Here is a 20,428-nt window from a genome sequence, read left to right as displayed (position 1 = left end):
ATCTGCCCCCTTGGGTTTCTCTGTCCCTTCACTTGATTTTTGGGTAAACTTCCTTTCAGTTATTTCATGAAATATATTTCCCTTCATTAACCTGCATCTGCCCCCTGTCTGCCCACACTACTAACCTGTCTACATATGCCTGCAATCTTCTGCATTCTTCCTCAGTTTGCCATGCCCACCCCCACCCTGGTTTTGTTACATTCCTCTTGTGCCTATATCCAAATAATTCATTTAAAAAATGGGAAACAGTATACAGAGAACACCTGGCCTGTGGTATCATGACATCAGTTGTGCACCCTGAATTTGTGAGAACAAATTTTGTACAGCATCTTATAACATCTTTAGGACATCTCAAAGTCCCTTAATCAACTGAATTAATTTTGAAGTGCAGTCACTGTTGTGATATATCTGCCTTTCATACCTGTACTTTTGTGTGCAGAGTGTTTGATGCATTTGTTACAAGTATATCTCAATTTCTTCCTGTGCCTGCCAGTTTATACCATGTTTAAAATGATAATTTATATCCAGGTTTAATTGCCTGTCTCTGCTGAGTGGTAGTAAGTGGGGGCCCCACAATTAGCCTAAGCATCTCTGGTTCCCACTCCTGAACACTATCCAGTGCCCCTCTGCTGAAAGGTACATGGGAATTAGGGCTGGGCCTCAGCCTGGATTGGGCTCTGCTGGGATGCCCTCCTTTATAGTTGAACATCCTGCCCATGTTCAGTGTCTAGGCTCACCATATGAAGAATAGCCATCTGTCTGAGGTAGCTGAGGCTGCATGGACCTATAGAAGTCCACATCTTCAAGAGGGGAGAAAACAAAGGAAACTAAAGGTTTTTTTTTAAAGAAACATTATTTTCCATTATCACAAAGAAAGAACTTGCATTTATAATGTATCTTTCATGTCTGTTGGATGTCCCAAAGCGCTTCACAGACAATACATTTCTTTTTTGAAGAATAGTTATTGTTGTTTGTTGGGAAATGTGGTGGATAGATTGCACGCAGCAAGTCCCACAAACAGCAAATGCCACCATCGGAGGCCATGCCTTCAGCTGACTAGGCCCTAAGCATTAGAATTCCCTCCCGAAATACCTCTCCCTCTCCTCTTAAGACGCTCCTAAAAAAAATTTACCACTTTAACCAAGCTTTTGGTCACCTGTCCTAATATCTCCATATGTGGCTTGGTGTCATATTTTGTTTGATGCTTCTCTGAAGTGCCTTGGGACATTTTGCTACATTAAAGGCGCTACATAAATGCAAGTTGTTGTCTTTTTGATGGTTGTGGTTGAGGGAGGGATATGGATCAGGACACCAAGCCAACTGCCTGCTCTTCAAGTAATGCCTTGGGACCTTTTACCTGAACTGGATGACAGGCCCTCAGTTAACATTTCATCTAAAAGGTAGCTCCTCTGGCATTACACTCAGTACTGCACTGGAGTGTCAACCAAGATTATGTCCTCAAGTCCTGGAGTGGGGTTTGTGACAGGGCCTCAGTTTAAAGTCTCAACCTTCTGACTTGGGCAAGAGAGCTATCTCAGAGCTAAACTTGTACTTAAAATAATTCCATGATGATAATTCTAGGAATGGGAAGTTGTTTAGGTGGTTTTGTAGCCAATTACAAGAGACACATAAACTGTCAGAAATAAATCATCACAACTGATTTTAAAGAAAAGCACTCTTGTTTTTTTTCCCTTAATTTGCTGTTAGGAATAGTGGTTGTCATTTGTTTTTATGACTTCAGGGATTTCTTCTTTCCCCATCAGAAAAACCTTATGGCATCATAGTTATTGGGTGAAAAAGTAAGGTGTCCTGCATCAAAATGTCTGGATCATAACAAAGTTGTGTGTTTTATAAATGGTGGTCAGCTCTCATTGATGTTGTCATCATGGATTGAACTAATCTAATATTTCAGGTCACAATTTCTCAGTGAACTGCAGCTTTCTCAATGTGTTGAGGGACAGAGAGCCAGGGTGGGGTGACAGATGAGCGGTGCTATCTTTTCCAAGGGATGGACTGTTCTGGTCTCCACAAACACACAGCCGTACCTGGTCCTGAGCCAACTGACCAGGTTTGCATGAGCACAGGAGGAGAATAATTTCCCCGTCTCCTCCCCCACTTCCCTCCATCCCAAAGAGAAGCTGAGCTGGACTGGTAAGCTGGCCTGCAATTGTTAGTGGGGATGAACTTCGACTTCTGATATCATAGGCAGAAGTAAAAGAAAAGTGAAAATTTGCATTTATATAGCACCTTTCACAAGCTCAGGATTCCCCAAAGCTCTTTATAGCCAATTAGGTACTTTTCAAGTGTAGTCTCTGTTGTAATGTAGGAAACAAGGCAGCCAATTTGTGTACAGCAAGCTCCCACAAACAGCAATGTGATAATGACCAGATAATTTTTTTAAAAAGAAAGTGATGTTAATTGAAGGATAAATAATGGCCAAGCCACTGGGGCGAACTCCCCAGCTCTTCGAATACGTCCACCTGAGAGGGCAGACAGGGCCTCGGTTTAACGTCACAACCGAAAGACTGGTACCTCCGACAGTGCAGCACTCACTTCAGTGCAGTACTGAGGATCAGCCTAGATTTTGTGCTCGAGTCTCTGGAGTGGGGCTTGAACTCACAACCTTCTGACTCAGAGGTGAGAGCTAGCAATTGAGCCACGGCTGAATAGTACTGAGCTGGAGACAACGAGTCTACTATGTCTTTATTCTGAAAAACACCCATTAACTATTACTATGATTTTTGTCCTTTAACCTACTTACTGTTCATGCTGCCACACTCTCTCAAATACTGTGTGCTTTAATTTTGCCAACAAGTCCTCTAATCATGTCTGTTTATTGATCTCATATTGCACATGCTGCTGTCTGGAAATTACTTGGAACAGAGAAGGTTGAGCGGAGATTTCAAGGGTCTAGACAGAGTAGATAGAGAAAAACTGTTCCCATTGGCAGAAAGGTCAAGGACCAGAGGAAATAGATTGAAGGTGATTGACAAAAGAAACAAAGGCGACATGAGGGAAAAACTTTTTTACACAGCGAGTGGATAGGATCTGGAATGCACTGCCTGATGGGGTGGTAGAGGCAGATTCAATCATGGCCTTCAAAAGGGAACTGGATAAGTACTTGAAAGGAAAAAAACTGCAGGGTTACAAAGAAAGGGTGGGGAGTTGGACTAGCTGGATTGCTCTTGCGTGAAGCTGACATGAACTCGTTGGGCCGAATGGCCTCCTTCTGTGCTGTAACCTTTCTATGATAATGAAGTGATAAGGTCTGGTAGTGCAGTGGTTATGGTACTGGACTAGCAACCCAGACAAATTAAATTCAGTAAATCTGGGAATTTGTGGGCTGGCACCATGGAAGCTGCTGGAATAACTCAGCTGGTTCACTGATTTCCTTTGAGAAAGAGAACCTGCGGCTCCCATTCGGTCTGGCCTACACATGACTCCAGTCCCCCACTATGTGGTTGACTCCTAATGCTCTCCAAACTGGCCTATCAAGCCATTCAGTTGTAAAAACGATGGCTTAAGAAGAACCATCACCACCATCTCAGCAACTAGGGATGGGCAACAACTGCAGCCTTGTCAGTGCTGCCCACAACTGAGATTTAAAAAAAAAACAATGCTGAATGTAGCATCTCGGCTCAGGATTTGAATTTATTAAATACTAAATGCGGCAGAGTCTGATCAGCCTTTGAAATATTCCTCTGCTCATCATATTTGCTTATAATAGAATGATCAGACTGTATCAATGTTGCTGCTTAATGACTTGTCAAGAGGTGTCCTTGAGTAAAATAGGAAGCAATCAATGGCTAGTCGGTTTTCATTTCCTCCAGATAGAACTAGTTCCTATGGGAGGTAAATGCTGGAATTCCAGTTTGGATCTCCAGTGCTGTGATGTCCCCTAATTACAATTCCAGTGCTGTGGTTTTTGGGAGTAGACACCCAGACCCTGTTAAGAGACTGATAGTTTAGGGTTAGCACGTGTACTGTTTATATTCTAGCATTAATGCCTGCAGGGCTCAGGGCAGGTTGTATACAGCTTGGCTAATTTCTGCTCAGTTATCCAATTATGGTCATGCTGTTACAGCAGGTACAGGCATTTTGCAGGATGGGAATTAGTTGGTAAGTGAGTCACCTGCGGTTGTTATCACATACCTCAGGAGTTGCTGAATTGAGAGCAACATTGGCAGAATCCCCTGAACAGATTGCTTCCTTTTTGTTCTGATTGTTTGGTGTAGGAGACCAAAGGAGCAAGGGAGGAAATTTAGATTTCTTTTATTAAGGGTTGGCGTTAATTGACAAGTTTCTACTTTTCACTTTAATGTGTGGGGTGTATTGATCTGGAGCTAGCAGTTCATCTAAATACTGTACTTGTGAGATTTAGATGTTTTCTTTTCCTTGACCAAGGATTTCTTTAATCTTTCAGTAACCAATTCTTTGTATTTCCTTTAGTTTTTCTCATGAGATTTCAGGTACTCTAGAAACAGCCAGCTAATGATTAAATTGGAATGTGCTGCACAGTTTTTTTAAAAAAGTAGTTAAAAGTAATTGTGTGGGTGAAAGTGGAGGACAGTGATTCAGCTGCAAGTAATTCAGTCATTAGGATCCTTTCTGATAAAGGGTGCTTTGGTACTAGAACTGTTTGAGTGCTCGACTGCTAACCAGAATGATGAAAGACTGGGCTCCGGCAGCAACGGATACGGTAGCAGAGTGGTTATGTTACTGGACTAGTAATCCAGAGGCCTGGACTAAAATCCAGAGTCATGAGTTCAAATCCCGCCACAGCAGCTGGCGAATTTAAATTCAATTAATTAAATAAAAATCTGGAATTAAAATACTAGTATCAGTAATGATGGCCATGAAACTACCGGATTGTCGTAAAAACCCATCTGGTTCACTAATGTCCTTTAGGGAAGGAAACCTGCCATCCTTACCCGGTCTGGCCTATATGTGACTCCAGACCCACAGCAATGTGGTTGATTCTTAATTGTCCTCTGAAATGGCCTAGCAAGCCACTCAGTTGTAAAATCTCGCTACGAAAAGTCATAATAAGAATAAAACCGGACGGACCACCCGGCATCGGACCACTAGGCACCGGACACGACAACGGCAAAACACCAAGCCCAGTTGACCCTGCAAGGTCCTCCTTACTAACATCTGGGGACTTGTGCCAAAATTGGGAGAGCTGTCCCACAGACTAGTCAAGCAACAGCCTGACATAGCCATACTCACAGAATCATATCTTTCAGCCAACGTCCCAGACTCTTCCATCACCATCCCTGGGTATGTCCTGTCCCACCGGCAGGACAGACCCACCAGAGGTGGCGGTACAGTGATATACAGTCAGGAGGGAGTAGCCCTGGGAGTCCTCAACATTGACTCTGGACCCCATGAAATCTCATGGCATCAGGTCAAACATGGGCAAGGAAACCTCCTGCTGATTACCACCAACCGTCCTCCCTCAGCTGATGAATCAGTCCTCCTCCATGTTGAGCACCACTTGGAGGAAGCACTGAGGGTAGCAAGGGCACAAAATGTACTCTGGGTGGGGGACTTCAATGTCCATCACCAAGAGTGGCTCGGTAGCACCACTACTGACCGAGCTGGCCGAGTCCTGAAGGACATAGCTGCTAGACTGGGCCTGCGGCAGGTGGTGAGCGAACCAACACGAGGGAAAAACTTACTTGACCTCGTCCTCACCAATCTACCTGTCGCAAATGCATCTGTCAATGACCGTATTGGTAGGAGTGACCACCGCACAGTCCTCGTGGAGATGAAGTCCCGTCTTCGCACAGAGGACACCATCTAACGTGTTGTGTGGCACTACCACCGTGCTAAATGGGATAGATTCAGAACAGATCTGGCAGCTCAAAACTGGGCATCCATGAGGCGCTGTGGGCCATCAGCAGCAGCAGAATTGTATTCCAGCACAATCTGTAACCTCATGGCCCAGCATATTCCTCACTCTACCATTACCAACAAGCCAGGTGATCAACCCTGGTTCAATGAGGAGTGTAGAAGAGCATGCCAGGAGCAGCACCAGGCGTACCTACAAATGAGGTGCCAACCTGGTGAAGCTACAACTCAGAACTACATACATGCTATAGACAGAGCTAAGCGATTCCACAACCAACGGATCAGATCAAAGCTCTGCAGTCCTGCCACATCCAGTCGTGAATGGTGGTGGACAATTAAACAACGAACGGGAGGAGGAGGCTGCAAACATCCCCATCCTCAATGATGGCGGAGTCCAGCACGTGAGTGCAAAAGACAAGGCTGAAGCGTTTGCAACCATCTTCAGCCAGAAGTGCCGAGTGGATGATCTATCTCGGCCTCCTCCCGATATCCCCACCATCACAGAAGCCAGTCTTCGGCCAATTCGATTCACTCCACGTGATATCAAGAAACGGCTGAGTGCACTGGATACAGCAAAGGCTATGGGCCCCGACAACATCCCAGCTGTAGTGCTGAAGACTAGTGCTCCAGAACTAGCTGCGCCTCTAGCCAAGCTGTTCCAGTACAGCTACAACACTGGCATCTACCCGACAATGTGGAAAATTGCCCAGGTATGTCCTGTCCACAAAAAGCAGGACAAATCCAATCCGGCCAATTACTGCCCCATCAGTCTGCTCTCAATCATCAGCAAAGTGATGGAAGGTGTCATTACAGCCTTGGTCCAAACATGGACAGAAGAGCTGAATTCCAGAGGTGAGGTGAGAGTGACTGCCCTTGACATCAAGGCAGCATTTGACCGGGTGTGGCACCAAGGAGCCCGAGTAAAATTGAAGTCAATGGGAATCAGGGGGAAAACTCTCCAGTGGCTGGAGTCATACCTGGCACAAAGGAAGATGGTAGTGGTTGTTGGAGGCCAATCATCTCAGCCCCAGGACATTGCTGCAGGAGTTCCTCAGGGCAGTGTCCTAGGCCCAACCATCTTCAGCTGCTTCATCAATGACCTTCCCTCCATCATAAGGTCAGAAATGGGGATGTTCGCTGATGACTGCAGAGTGTTCAGTTCCATTCGCAACCCCTCAAATAATGAAGCAGTCTGAGCCCACATGCAGCAAGACCTGGACAACATCCAGGCTTGGGCTCATAAGTGGCAAGTAACATTCGTGCCAGATAAGTGCCAGGCAATGACCATCTCCAGCAAGAGAGAGTCTAACCACCTCCCCCTGACATTCAACGGCATTACCATCACCGAATCCCCCACCATCAACATCCTGGGGGTCACCATTGACCAGAAACTTAACTGGGCCAGCCATATAAATACTGTGGCTACGAGAGCAGGTCAGAGTCTGGGTATTCTGCGGCGAGTGACTCCCTAAAGCCTTTCCACCATCTACAAGGCACGAGTCAGGAGTGTGATGGAATACTCTCCACTTGCTTGGATGAGTGCAGCTCCAACAACACTCAAGAAGCTCGACACCATCCAAGATAAAGCAGCCCGCTTGATTGGCACCCCATCCACCACACTAAACATTCACTCCCTTCTCCACCGGCGCACTGTGGCTGCAGTGTGTACCATCCACAGGATGTACTGCAGCAACTCGCCAAGGCTTCTTCGACAGCACCTCCCAAACCCGTGACCTCTACCACCTAGAAGGACAAGAGCAGCAGGCACATCGGAACAACACCACCTGCACGTTCCCCTCCAAGTCACACACCATCCCGACTTGGAAATATATCGCCGTTCCTTCCTTGTCGCTGGGTCAAAATCCTGGAACTCCCTTCCTAACAGCACTGTGGGAGCACAGTCACCACACGGACTGCAGCGGTTCAAGAAGGCGGCTCACCACCACCTTCTCGAGGGCAATTAGGGATGGGCAATAAATGCCGGCCTCGCCAGCGACGCCCACATCCCGTGAACAAATAAAAAAAAAACACCTGCTTTTTGTTTTAATATTGCATTCCTCACATTTCAAAGTGCTGTAGATCAAGGACAAAACAGTGGAGGTGTTGCAGGAAGGGAAAACTGAGAGGAGGTCTATGGTCGAAGTATGTTTGGAGAAGGTTCCTGAAAGCATGGAGGAAGGTGAATGGGGACAGGGAGAAGCTTGGTGTTGAGTGCAGAGTGGGTGCAGGGACATGTCGAAAACTTAAACTTAATATTACCTATTATATACAATGCATTAACTCCCAAACACTTAATTCAGACAAGTAAGAATTTATTAAGAAACTTGTATACAAGGGAAGAGCACCTCCAAACAATGGTTGGGGGTACAGCTTCGCTGAGTTCAAGAAACATCTCCCGTTTATACAGTTCAGTAACGACGCCCATCTGCTATAGAATATGGGCGTACACGTACATTCTTTATTGGTTCAGGTAGTTGGTCAATCAAGTAGTGAGCCTGCCCCCCTGATCGTCCATAGCCCTTTATTATCTTGGCACGTAGGCCTGAGCATTCTCATCCTTCCCACATTTCTGTCCTGGTTATCATTCGGGCTGAAGTCAGTCTCAACACCACATGGCCTTTCAAGAAACTGTATTCTCATTATATTTTTGTAGTCAGCAATACCCTTATCTGCTCGGGGGGCCAGACGGTACTAAGCACCTGCTCAGCTAACTTAATTATCAACATACCAAGGCTTAAACGTAATTACACAATTGTGCTTCTCTGAAACTATTGTGAGCTTTAAATTGAATTAGCTGGTCAGTTAATATGGTCAAATATCCATGATGCATTTCTACATTCGTGGGTTAGGTGTATTAGAGAGAGTTAATATGGTCAGGTATCTCTTTATGCATTTCCACAGACATAAGGTTGGATATCCCTGAGAAAGGGTGGGGCGGGGCGAGGCCATGGAAAGGTTTGAAAGAATGGAGACTCTTGAACCCAACTTGCTGGGCCATGGAGAGTCAGTGGAGGATGGAGAAGGTGTGTGTCCGGGACGTTGGCACGTGCAGCATTTTGAATGAATTGTAAGTGGTGGAGGATTGAGGCAAGAGATCGGCTAGAAGAGTGTTAGAGAATTGGAGCCTTGAAAGATGGATTAGGGGTTTCAGCGGGCAGCAGTGGGTGAAAATTTGGGGCAGAGGTGGAAGAAAGCAGTCTTGATATTGGGCAGGCAGTCAAAAGGTGTAGCAACAGCCTTTGGATTAATGGCAGAGATAGTACTGTGTGTCGTCAGTGTACATGTGGAAGTTGACCCTAAGCTCCCATGTATTGCCTAAAGGTTGCATATTAATGAAAGAAAGGGGATCAAGGAGGGACCCTTGGGGTGCACCAGAGGTGATCATGTGGGAGGAGGAGGAGGAGGACTGAAGAGAAGTGATGTCGGAGATGGATTGAGCGGTCAAAGTTCGCAGAGAGGAGTGACAAAGAGCTACAGTTGCACAGAGTACAGTTTGTGACTTCAGTGCTGTGTGCAGGGAACAAGCCAAGTTGAAGGTTCTAGAACAAGTGGTGGGAATATTTCAGGGATGCCTGTCCCTCAATCATGTCACAGTGAATGAGGTTTTGTTAATCAGATGGAATGCGATGGTTGAAAGATGTTTTGTCCTGCTTATGGGTAGAATTGAGAAAGACTTGATCCTCTTTGAATTGCCCTGTTCACATTGTGCTTTCTCCTGACCAGTTATGGGGGAGGGGGGAGTTGCATTGATGGTAACTATGGGAAAGTTTATTGGGTCAGACTTCCTGCTCTCCTGTTTCACAGCAGACAACGAACAGGAAGGGGAGGAAATGGGTCATATCTTCTGGGCTGGACAAGGCTGCTATTTATGGATTTCTCTAGCCAGAAAGCCCAGGAGTTAACTCCTTGTTTCACCACCTTCTTTCCACCTCTTTCTTGCCTCCTCTCCTGAAGGTGCTGGCTCTTGTTCAGGTACACGTCCACAGGTGCCGGTAGACCTGCAGTACTTTATCTAGTTGATTAGTTATTCATATGTGAGCCGAGCCAGTGAGTATTGGCAGGCTCTCTGACCATGTGGGCATCACAGACAACGCCCCTCCTGCCATCCCACACATTCCAGCAGGAATCGGTGTGTAGTGTTCAGAGGTCAGGCACTTCATTGATGCTTTTTCTCCCTTCTCAGCCTGGGGGTGCCGCTGATTGTAGAACTCCCACTGTTGCCTTGGTCAGCAGATCAGGGGTTGAAGCCGAGGCCACCTTGCTCTGTGTTCTTTTATTGAGAAACCTAGATGAAGAGTTGATGTCCAGGACACCATTAAGATTGAAAATAGTAAAAGAGAAGGCTAGATAATTCAGGAAGTATTGAATAGGTGATGCTTAATCTTGCTTTAAAAGCTTGAATGAGGTAAGGGTTTTGAGATCCTGGGAAAGAATAAGTTCAAGTATGCGACTGTGTGATGAGTCTTGTTACAGGGTGGGAGGAGTGTGTGTGGGACTCTGGCTCATTACCATACCATATGGTGGTTTGGTCACTAAGGTATTGGACAGTTGCTCCCTTACAATATAGGCACAAAATACTATTCTGTTTATACTGGAACTGTGAAAAGGCAGATTCCTTGCAATTGAATAACATTTTTGTAAATGTGCTGGCAGCATGTCATTGTAATCAAGTGGGTGAGTCTGCCTATACCTCATGCTGACAAGTCTGAATCAGTTCAGCATGCCTGCTAATTGGGTGGGTTTACTTTTAAAATGACAGATTTGCTACCTTTAACTGAAGGCTTCTATGTTTAATGAACATACACAAATCGTTGAAGGTGGCAGGACAAGTTGAGAAGACTGTTTTTAAAAAGCATATGGGATCCTGGGCTTTATTAAGAGGCATAGAATACAAAAGCAAGGAAGTTGTGCTAAAACTTTATAAAATACTGGTTAGGCCTCAGCTGGAGTATTGTTCAATTCTGGGCATCACACTTTAGGAAGGATGTCAAGGCCTTAGAGAGGGTGCAGAAGAGATTTACTCGAATGGTACCAGGGATGAGGGACTTTAGTTATGTGGAGAAGCTGGGGTGGTTCTCCTTAGAACAGAGAAGGTTAAAGGGAGCCATGACAGAGGTGTTCAAAATTATGACCGGTTCTGACAGTAAATAAGGAGAAACTGTTTCCAGTAGCAGAAGATCAGTAACCAGAGGAAGCAGATTTAAGGTGATCGGTAAGAGTCAGAGGCGACATGAGGAAACACTTTTTTTTAATGCAGCGAGTTGTAACTATCTGGAATCCACTGTCTGAAAGGGTGGAGGAAGCAGATTCAATAGTCCCTTTCAAAAGGGAATTGGATAAGTACTTGAAGGGGAAAAAATTTACAGGGCAATAGGACTAATTGGATAGCTCTTTCAAAGAGCAAGCCCGATGGGCCGAATGGCCTCTTCTACCTACTACCATCTTGCCAGTTTGGATTTTGGATACAACCTCCTTCCATGCACCAATTTAAGCAGGGTGTTTGATCCCTGGGTTACTGCAAGGAGACTGAACTTTTCCATAATGTGAAGTGCCAGTTAAGGATTGCAGTATCGTATTGCACTGTGGTATGTGACATGCCATGCAGATGACAAGCCAGTGCCTGTAGTGTGTCCTGTCCAGTACAGGAATCTGGGAGAGTGCAAATAAATTTGATCTGACTAAAGCTGTATTGCTCCACACATTGTGTTATACACTGGTATTCAGAATACTCACTAAAATAAATTGCAGTTTTTTGATGCATATATGTGTACATTCACTTCATATCAAGCTAACCACAGGATAATTTAAACCCTATTTAATCATAGAAAGTTATGGCACAGAAGGAGGCCATTCGGCCCGTCGTGTCCGTGCCGGACGAGAAAGAGCTATCCAGTTTAATCCCACTTTTCAACACTTGGTCCTTAACCATGTAGGTTACGGCACTTCAAGTGTACATCAAGTACTTTTTAAATTAGTTGAGGGTTTCTGCCTCTACCCACCCTTTCATGCAGTGAGTTCCAGACCCCTGCCACTTTGGAAAAAATTTCTCCTCCGCTCCCCTCTAATCCTTCTACGAATTACTTCAAATCTATGTCCCCTGGTCACTGACCCCTCTGCTAAGGGAGATAGAGTGGATAGGGAGAACCTATCTAGTCCCGTCATACTTTTATATACTTCACTTAAATCTCCCCTTAGCCTCCTTTGTTCCAAAGAAAACAACCCCAGCCCATCTAATCTTCTCACAGCTAAAATTCTCCAGCCCTGGCAACAGACTCAAAAATCTCCTCTGTACCCTCTCTAGTGCAATCACATTTTTCCTATAATGTGGTGACCAGAACTGTACGCATTACTCCAGCTGTGACCTAACTAGTGTTTTATACAGTTCTAGCATAACCTCCCTGCTCTTATATTCTATACCTCTGCTACTAAGGGAAAGTATCCTGTATGCCTTTTTAACCACCTTATCTACCTGTCCTGCTACCTTCAGGGATCTGTGGACATGTACTCCAAGGTCCCTTTGTTCTTCTATACCGCTCAGTATCCTCCCATGTATTGTGTACTCCCGTACCTTGTTTGCCCTCCCCAAATACATTACCTCACACTTCTCTGGATTGAATTCCATTTGCCACTTTTCTGCCCATTTGACCAGTCCATTGATATCTTGCTGCAGTCTACAGCTTTCCTCCTTGCTATCAAACACACGGCCAATATTTGTATCATCTGCAAACTTCTTGATCAAGCCCCCCAAATTGAAGTCCAAATCGTTAATATATACCACAAAAAGCAAGGGACCTAGTACTGAGCCCTGCGGGACCACACTGGAAACAGCCTTCCAGTGGCAAAAACACGCATCAAGCAGTACCCTTTGCTTCCTGCCACTTTCCCTTCGATCTCATGGGCTTTTACTTTTTTGATCAGTCTACCATATGGGACCATGTCAAAAGCCTTGCTAAAATCCATGTACACTACATCAAATGCGTTACCTTCATTGACCCTCCTTGTTACTTGCTCAAAAAATTCAATCAAGTTAGTCAGATATGACCTTCCCTTAACAAATCCATGCTGACTGTCCTTGATTAAATGACGATTTACACAGTCCCTCAATCGATTCCAATAATTTGCCCACCGCCGAGGTTAGACTGACTGGCCTATAATTACTCGGTCTATCTCTTTCTCCCTTTTTAAACAATGGTACAATGTTAGCAGTCCTCCAATCCTATGGCACCACGCCTGCAACCAGGTAGGATTGGAAAATGATGGTCAGAGCCTCTGCTATTTCCTCCCTTGCTTCTTTCAGCAGCCTGGGCTACATTTCATCTGAGCCTGGTGATTTATCTACTTTCAAAGATACTAAACCCCTTAATATTGCCTCTCACTATGTTTATCTTATCCAATATTTCACACTCCTCAACCACAATCGTTGCATCGTCCCCCTCTTTTTTGTGAAGACAGAGGCAAAGTATTCATTAAGAACCATACCCAACATCTTGTGCCTCCACACATAGGTTACCTTTTTGGTCACTAATAGGCACTACTCTTTCCTTAGTTATCTTCTTGCTCTTTATGCATTTAGAAAACATTTAGGGTTTTCCTTAATTTTACTTGCCGGTATTTTTTCATGCCCTCTCTTTGTTTTCCTAATTTCCTTTTTAATTTCACCCCTGCACTTTCTATACTCCTAGGCTTTCTGCTGTATTGAGCTCTTGATATCTGACATAGGCTTCCCTTTTTTGCCTTATCTTACCCTGTATGCTCCTTGTCATCCAGAGGGCTCGAGATTTGGCAGTCTCACCCTTTTTCTTTGTGGGAACATGTTTACTCTGAACCCCTTGAATCTCCCCCTTGAATGCCTCCCACTGCTCTGACGCTGATTTACCTTCAAGTAGCTGTTTCCAGTCCACTTTTGCTAAATCACTTCTCAGCTTAGTAAAATCAGCCTTTCCCTAATTTAGAACTTTTACTCCTGTTCTATCTCTGTCCTTTTGCACAGCTATGCTAAATCTAACTGAATTATGATTGCTACTGCCAAAATGCTCTCCCACTGATGCTCCTTCCACCTGCCCAGCTTCATTCCCTAAAACTAAATCCAGAACTGCTCCCCCCCCCCCCCCCCCCCCCCACCCCAGGTCTTGCTGGGCTTGCTACGTACTGGCTAAAAAAGTTCTCCTGAATAATTTATACGAACATGTGAATTAAGAGCAGGACCATTTGGCCCCTCGAGCCTGCTCTGCCATTTGATAAGATCATGGTTGATCTGATTGTGACCTCAACCCTACTTTCCCGTCTACCTACTATAACCTTTGACTCCATCCTTATCAGGAATCTATCTAACTCAGCCTTAAAAATATTCAATGACCCTGCCTCCACTGCTCTCTGGGGAAGGGAGTTGCACAGACTCAGGACCTTCCGAGGAAAAAATTTCTCCTCATCTGTCTTAAATGGGAGACCCCTTATTTTTAAACTGTGGCCCCAAGTTCTAATCCCTCCCACAAGGGGAAACATCCTCTCAGCATCTACCCCTTCAAGTCCCCTCAGGATCTTATGTTTCAATAAGATCACCACTCATTCTTCTAAACTCCAATGTATACATGTGAACTTGTCCAACCTTTCCTCATAAGATAACCCCCTCATCCCAGGAATCAGTTGAGTGAACCTTCTCTGAACCACCTCTAAAGCAGTTATGTCCTTTCTTAAATAAGGAGACCAAAACGGCGCACAGTATTCTAGATGTGGTCTCACCAATGCTCTGTAGAACTGTAGCAAAATATCTTGACTTTTATATTCCATTCCCCTTGCAATAAATGACAACATTCCATTTGCCTTCCTAATCACTTGCTGCACCTGCACACTAACTTTAGGATACCTTCAAAGTTCTGCAGTATCTCCATTTAAATAATATACTGATTTTCTATTCCACCTGCCAAAGTGGACAAGTTCACATTTTCCCACATTATACTCCATCTGCCAAATTTTTGCCCACTCACTTAACCTTTCTATATCCCTTTGCTGATTCCTTATATCCTCTTCACAACTTACTTTCCTACCTACCTTTGTGTCATCAGCAAATTTAGCAACCATTCATTTGGTCCCTTCATCGAAGTCATTGATATAGATTGTAAGTAGTTGAGGCCCAAGCACTGATTCCTGTGGCACTCCACTCGTTACATCTTGCCAACCTGAAAATGACCCATTTATGCCCACTCTGTTTCCTGTTAGCACGGATAAAGGATTGGTTAGCTAATATGTTACCCCCTACACCATGAGCTCTTATTTTGTGTAGTAGCCTTTGATGTGGCACCTTGTCAAAAGCCTTCTGGAAATCCAAGTACACCACATCCACAGGATCCCCTTTATCCACGTTGCTTGATACTTCCTCAAAGCACTCTAATAAATTAGTCAAACACGATTTCCCTTTCACAAAGCCGTTTTGATTGCCCGATTGCATTGAGATTTTCTAAGTACCCTGCTATAACCTCCTTAATAATAGATTCTAGCATTTTCCCTATGACCGATATTAAGCCAACTGGCCTGTAGTTTCCTGCTTTCTGTCTCCCTCCTTTCTTGAATAGAGGAGTTACATTTGCTATTTTCCAATCTGATGGGATCCTTCCAGAATCTAGGGAATTTTGGAAAATTAATACCAATGCATCTACTATCTCTGCAGCCACTTCTTTAAAGACCCTAGGATGAAGTCTGTCAGGACCTGGGGACTTGTCAGCTTTTAGTTCTAATATTTTTTTTCAGAACCCTTTCCCTGGTGATTGTAAATGTTTTAGTTTTCCTCCCTCCCTTTCATCTCTTGATTCACAATTATTTCTGGCATGTTATTTGTATCCTCTACAGTGAAGATGGATGCAAAATATCTGTTGAATTCATCTGCCATTTTCTTATTCTCCATTATTACTTCCCCAGACACTCTCTAGAGGACCAATGCTCACTTTACTTACTCTTTTCCTTTTTAAATACCTGTAGAAACTCTTACTATCTTTTTATATTTAAGAATTCTGCACCCTCTATACCTTTTACACTGATTGTATCCCAGTTAATATTAGGGTAGTTGAAATCCCCTATTAGTGCCCTATTGTTTTTGCACTTCTCAAATTTGCCCACATATTTGCTCTTCTATCTCCCTCTGACTGTTTGGGGTCTATAGTACACTCCCAGCAGTGTGACTGCTCCTTTTCTGTTATTTAGCTCAACCCATGTGGCCTCATTTGATGATCCTTCTAACATATCATCCCTCCTCACTGACGTAATTGTTTCTTTAACCGATATTGCAATCCCCCATCCTTTTATATTCCCCTCTCTATCTTGTCTGAAAACCCGGTAACCAGGAATGTTAAGCTGCCATTCCTGCCCCTGATAAAGCCATGTTTCAGTGATAGCTAAGATATCGTACTTTCATGTGTCTATCTGTGCCCTTCGCTCATCTGCCTTATTCACTATACTCCTTCCATTGAGGTATATACCATTAAGCACTGCCAAACTCCTTTGTTGTCTATTTTCTAACCTTTGTTTTCTCTGCCTTCCAAACTCACTTACCAGCTTTCTGCCTTTCATTTCCAGTTCTACTTTTCTCCCTTCTGCATCTATACTCAGGTTCCCATCCCCCTGCCAAGCTAGTTTAAACCCTCCCCAAAAGCATTAGCAAATCTCCCAGTGAGGACATTGGTCCTGGCTGTGTTGAGGTGCAACCTATGCAGCTTGTACAGGTCCCACCTCCCCCAGAACTGGTCCCAATGCCCCAGTAATCTAAAGCCCTCCCTCCTGCACCATCTCTCCAGCCATGCATTCATCTGCTCTATCCTCCTATTTCTATACTCGCCTCGCCCCACCCCCAAAATCCCAGGGACACCGAGAATTTGCTAATGTAGTGACCACCGCACTGGCTGAAGTGAGCTAAATCAGCACAGACTAAGTGTCAAACCGGAGACCTTTTTTAATGTGTGTGGCTCAGTTCTACTCTGAAACATTTTATTAATTTTAGCAGCAGAAAAGCAAAATCCTGTTTTTCTAAACTTGCTAATAGTGTTGATTATGTTTAGGTTGAGGAATTACACATTCCTGCATTGGAGCCAGCCACATACAGCTGGTGATCAGGAGCACCTTTTTGTATGTGCAGAGCTATGTTTTCCTACTAAGGGTCAAATTCCAAAGATTCGAGAGTCCGAAACTGCTATTTTTAGATGTGGATCAACAGGCAATGTTCCTTCGAAGTCCTGGAGTTTAGGATGAATGGACTAACATTCAGGCTGGGTGTTCAGTTTTGATCTCGATACTCTGACCACGATTAAACCTCAGTCGGAATAAGTCGAAAGGAAACTAAGAAGGGAATGAAAAGTGAAAAGATTTAACAGTAAGAAAATACTTACAACAGTAATCCAGGTTGCTCAATCACTTTGTTTCGATTACAGTATCTGGACCAGTACTGTATTTTTAAAATGTATTGATCCTGGATCATAACATTTTGTGACCACGTCTTTAGATGTGGTGAGTTTGAAATCGAGCTGGGGAAGGAAATACTGGTGAATGTAGACCTGCAGGAGGGTGGTTAAAATTTATAGCGTTCAGATTTGGCGTTCCCTACTGCAGATGGGAGGGAGCAGAGGCCACTAGTAAATATACAGCTGGGATTCCTTGTTTGACAGGAGAATGAAGGATATTAATATCCGAGTCGAGCGTCCTTGATATGAGAGCAGATTTAAGAAATTCTGGACAAGGAAGATAAGCTCTAATGGGAAGGAAGAGAACTTCTTAAATATAAGAGGCTGAGCTACTTGATAGGGATCATGGTGCAATCTGTAAATGTACCCTTGCTTATCTGATTCCTGCACATGCTTAAGTTCTTGTGTTGGCACTTTAATGTCGCATGGATGCTCAGCAGCTTGATGAAAGTGCTGTCCTGGGATGTTGCTGTGACTGGATCTGGGTAAAGGGGAGCTGGTGGGAGCTTTGTTCTGTAGTAAGCAATCCAGCTGGAGGCATTTTCTGCAGTGCACAAAAACCAACCATGGCATAGCAGCTTTGGCTGCTCCAGGGTGACATTTCCATTTGTATGATCGTTCCGATAACAACAGATGTGGAAAAATTTCTGCGCTTGCACACGTGATTTGTAAAATATCTACAAGTGTGCAGCTACACAATCACTGGAACAGACCTGGCCCATGTTCCTAGAAGGATTTCAGTTTAGCAATTTTGCCGTGGTCTTGCTGTAGTTTTATACGGAATTCAAATAGGGAGTTGGACTGAAGCCAAGGTGAGCTCTATTGAAGGATGCTCTATGCAAGTATCATTAAAATGGAACAGTCTGCAAGTTATTAAAAAAAATCGAAGAAGGCTCCGGGAAATCCTAGATGTGAATTTTGCCCCAAGGTCTAACGATTCCTTATGCACACATCCTTCCTGTAACTTTTTTTTGAAAATTTTATCTTGGGCTTTGGGTGACACTAACGACTACATTTGTTGCCTGTCGCTCATTTCCATGAGAAGGTGCTGGGCCTTCTTGAACTGTTGCAGTCGCTCTGGTTTTTGTGCCCCCGTGATAAGTAGCGGATTCCAGGATTTTAACCCAGCAACAATGTGTCCAAGTCAGGATGGTGTGTGACTTGGCAGTGATGGTGTTTCCATGATCTCTCTGTTCTTGGGGCTAGGGGGTGCTGTTGAAGTAATATAATACGAACTGCACAATATACTCCAATTAGGGACAAACCAATGCCCTGTACAGGTTCAATGTCGCGTTGTATGATTTGTATTCTATTCCGTGTGGTATGCAAGCCATGAAGTAAAACTGAGCTGCACTTGATATTTTAGTCTGAGGATACAGCACTCCAACGCATCCTGCATCATTTCGAAATAGATGACTGCAGAAGCAGTCTAAGAGTTGCAGTGCTTCTAATACACAGGGAAAGTGCCTCTGTGCCACGTATGCTCTATTATCTAACATGTAACCTTTCCAAGTAGAAGGCTGTGGGTACAGTATTACAGCTGATGAGTGTTCTATGAATGGGATTGATGATGTGCAAACTCATTTCATTAGAACTGTCAGTAATTGTTGGAGAGGAGACTTTCATTCTTTAAGTCTTGCATTTGTCCTAAAGCCCTAGAGGTGACGAGGCAGAATTAGAGTCCATAGAGAAGTGGACATTTACAAATTCCTGGTCCTCACAGTATCTTGGAATTCCAGAACACTCTGGGGAATAAGTGCAGTCACAGAGTTAACAGCATGTACAATGGAAACTGAGAGCTGTTTTAGGCCAGATACCATTGTGCTTTGAAATGAGAAGATAATAGGGACTCACTTTTTTTGAAGAGGCTTTATTGCCTCCTTTTAGATGGTTAATGTTGAGTACCATGCCTCAGCCCAACCCTGTTGGTGGGCAACCTGCTCTCAACCTCTGCCAGTATTGTTGTACTCTACTTGCAACTAGAGTCAAATGGAATGTTGTCATTTATTGCAAGGGGAATGGAATGTAAAAGTAAATATATTTTGCTACAGTTCTACAGGGCTTTGGTGAGACCACATCTAGAATACAGTGTGCAGTTTTGGTCTCCTTATTTAAGAAAGGACATAATTGCTTTAGAAGCGGTTCAGAGAAGGTTCACTCAACTGATTCCTGGGTTGAGGGGGTTATCTTGTGAGGAAAGGTTGGACAAGTTGGGCCTGTTTACATTGGAATTTAGTAGAATGTGAGATGATCTTATTGAAACATAAGATTCTGAGGGGACTTGAAGGGGTAGATGCTCCTGCTCTTAATTCGTATGTTCGCATGAGTCTGTCAGAGGTCAAGTGAAACCTGAGAGTTAAAAGGAGATCAAGTCTAACTGGACTATAATTTGTTTTTTGCTTATAGTTGAGCAATTTTTAAAAAAAACTTGACTATTATGAAGTTGTGATTTTGCTGGTTGAGTCTTAGAATTAGATGTACTTGTAAACTGGTGGCTGCAGGGGCTTGAGAGCAGCCAACAAGTGTTCTTGTTAAATTTCCCTCCCTCTTCGTGAGGAAATGCACCACTCTTTAGCATCTCAGCCCAGGTTGATAAATTGCTGTGATAAAACATGGCAGAGAGCCCTGTAACAGACGTCAAAGCCTTTTGCCTTATAGGTTCACTTACCAACAGTGGTCCCAGTGATTTGCATGTAACTCAAATGGTGGATTCTAACAGATCTTGGTGTTCTGATTTAAAGGTTCCTCCACCCAGGAGACGAACAGCCACCAAAAATAATCCCTTCAGGTCCATAAAATTCGGCAAATAGAGTGCAAGAGCAAATAGAAATGAACGTTAGCTGGCTTTCGTGGACGTGGATTGCCAGGGCTTGCGGGATGCATGTAGCCCGCAAGTTATGGTTTGCACATCCTTGCTGTAACCCATTATTCCATGATGTGTCAGTGTAGTGTCCAAACCTCAACTGGAAAGGTCGTATGGGTCCCTGGATAGGTTTACTTTGAGGAAAATGCAGTGTCTAAATGTACAGGAGTGATGCATCTGACTCTGTTTAGATATTTCAGGTGGGAAAAAACACTCCATATAATCCTAACCAGTCCTTGTGGAAGAACCATTACTCGCTGGTTCATGA

At 44.1% G+C, this 20,428-nt stretch overlaps 1 protein-coding gene across 3 annotated transcripts in view; it reads left to right on the top strand.

Annotated features, from left to right (window-relative positions):
- Positions 1 to 20,428, top strand: part of dpp9 (dipeptidyl-peptidase 9) — a 92,650-nt gene that overhangs the window by 5,613 nt on the left and 66,609 nt on the right. Inside the window, exon 1 of one of the 3 annotated variants that reach the window (XM_067968086.1) lies at positions 17,085 to 17,209. The exons of the other annotated variants lie outside the window; for them this stretch is intronic. The gene's annotated coding sequence lies outside the window, so the exon portion shown is untranslated. Of the gene's footprint in view, positions 1 to 17,084; positions 17,210 to 20,428 lie in introns of those variants that run through there. 3 annotated transcript variants of the gene reach the window in all.

Source organism: Heptranchias perlo, chromosome 29, assembly GCF_035084215.1.
Source record: "Heptranchias perlo isolate sHepPer1 chromosome 29, sHepPer1.hap1, whole genome shotgun sequence".
In the NCBI taxonomy this organism is placed as follows: Eukaryota; Metazoa; Chordata; class Chondrichthyes; order Hexanchiformes; family Hexanchidae; genus Heptranchias; species Heptranchias perlo.
This window is presented reverse-complemented; position numbering and strand designations above follow the sequence as displayed.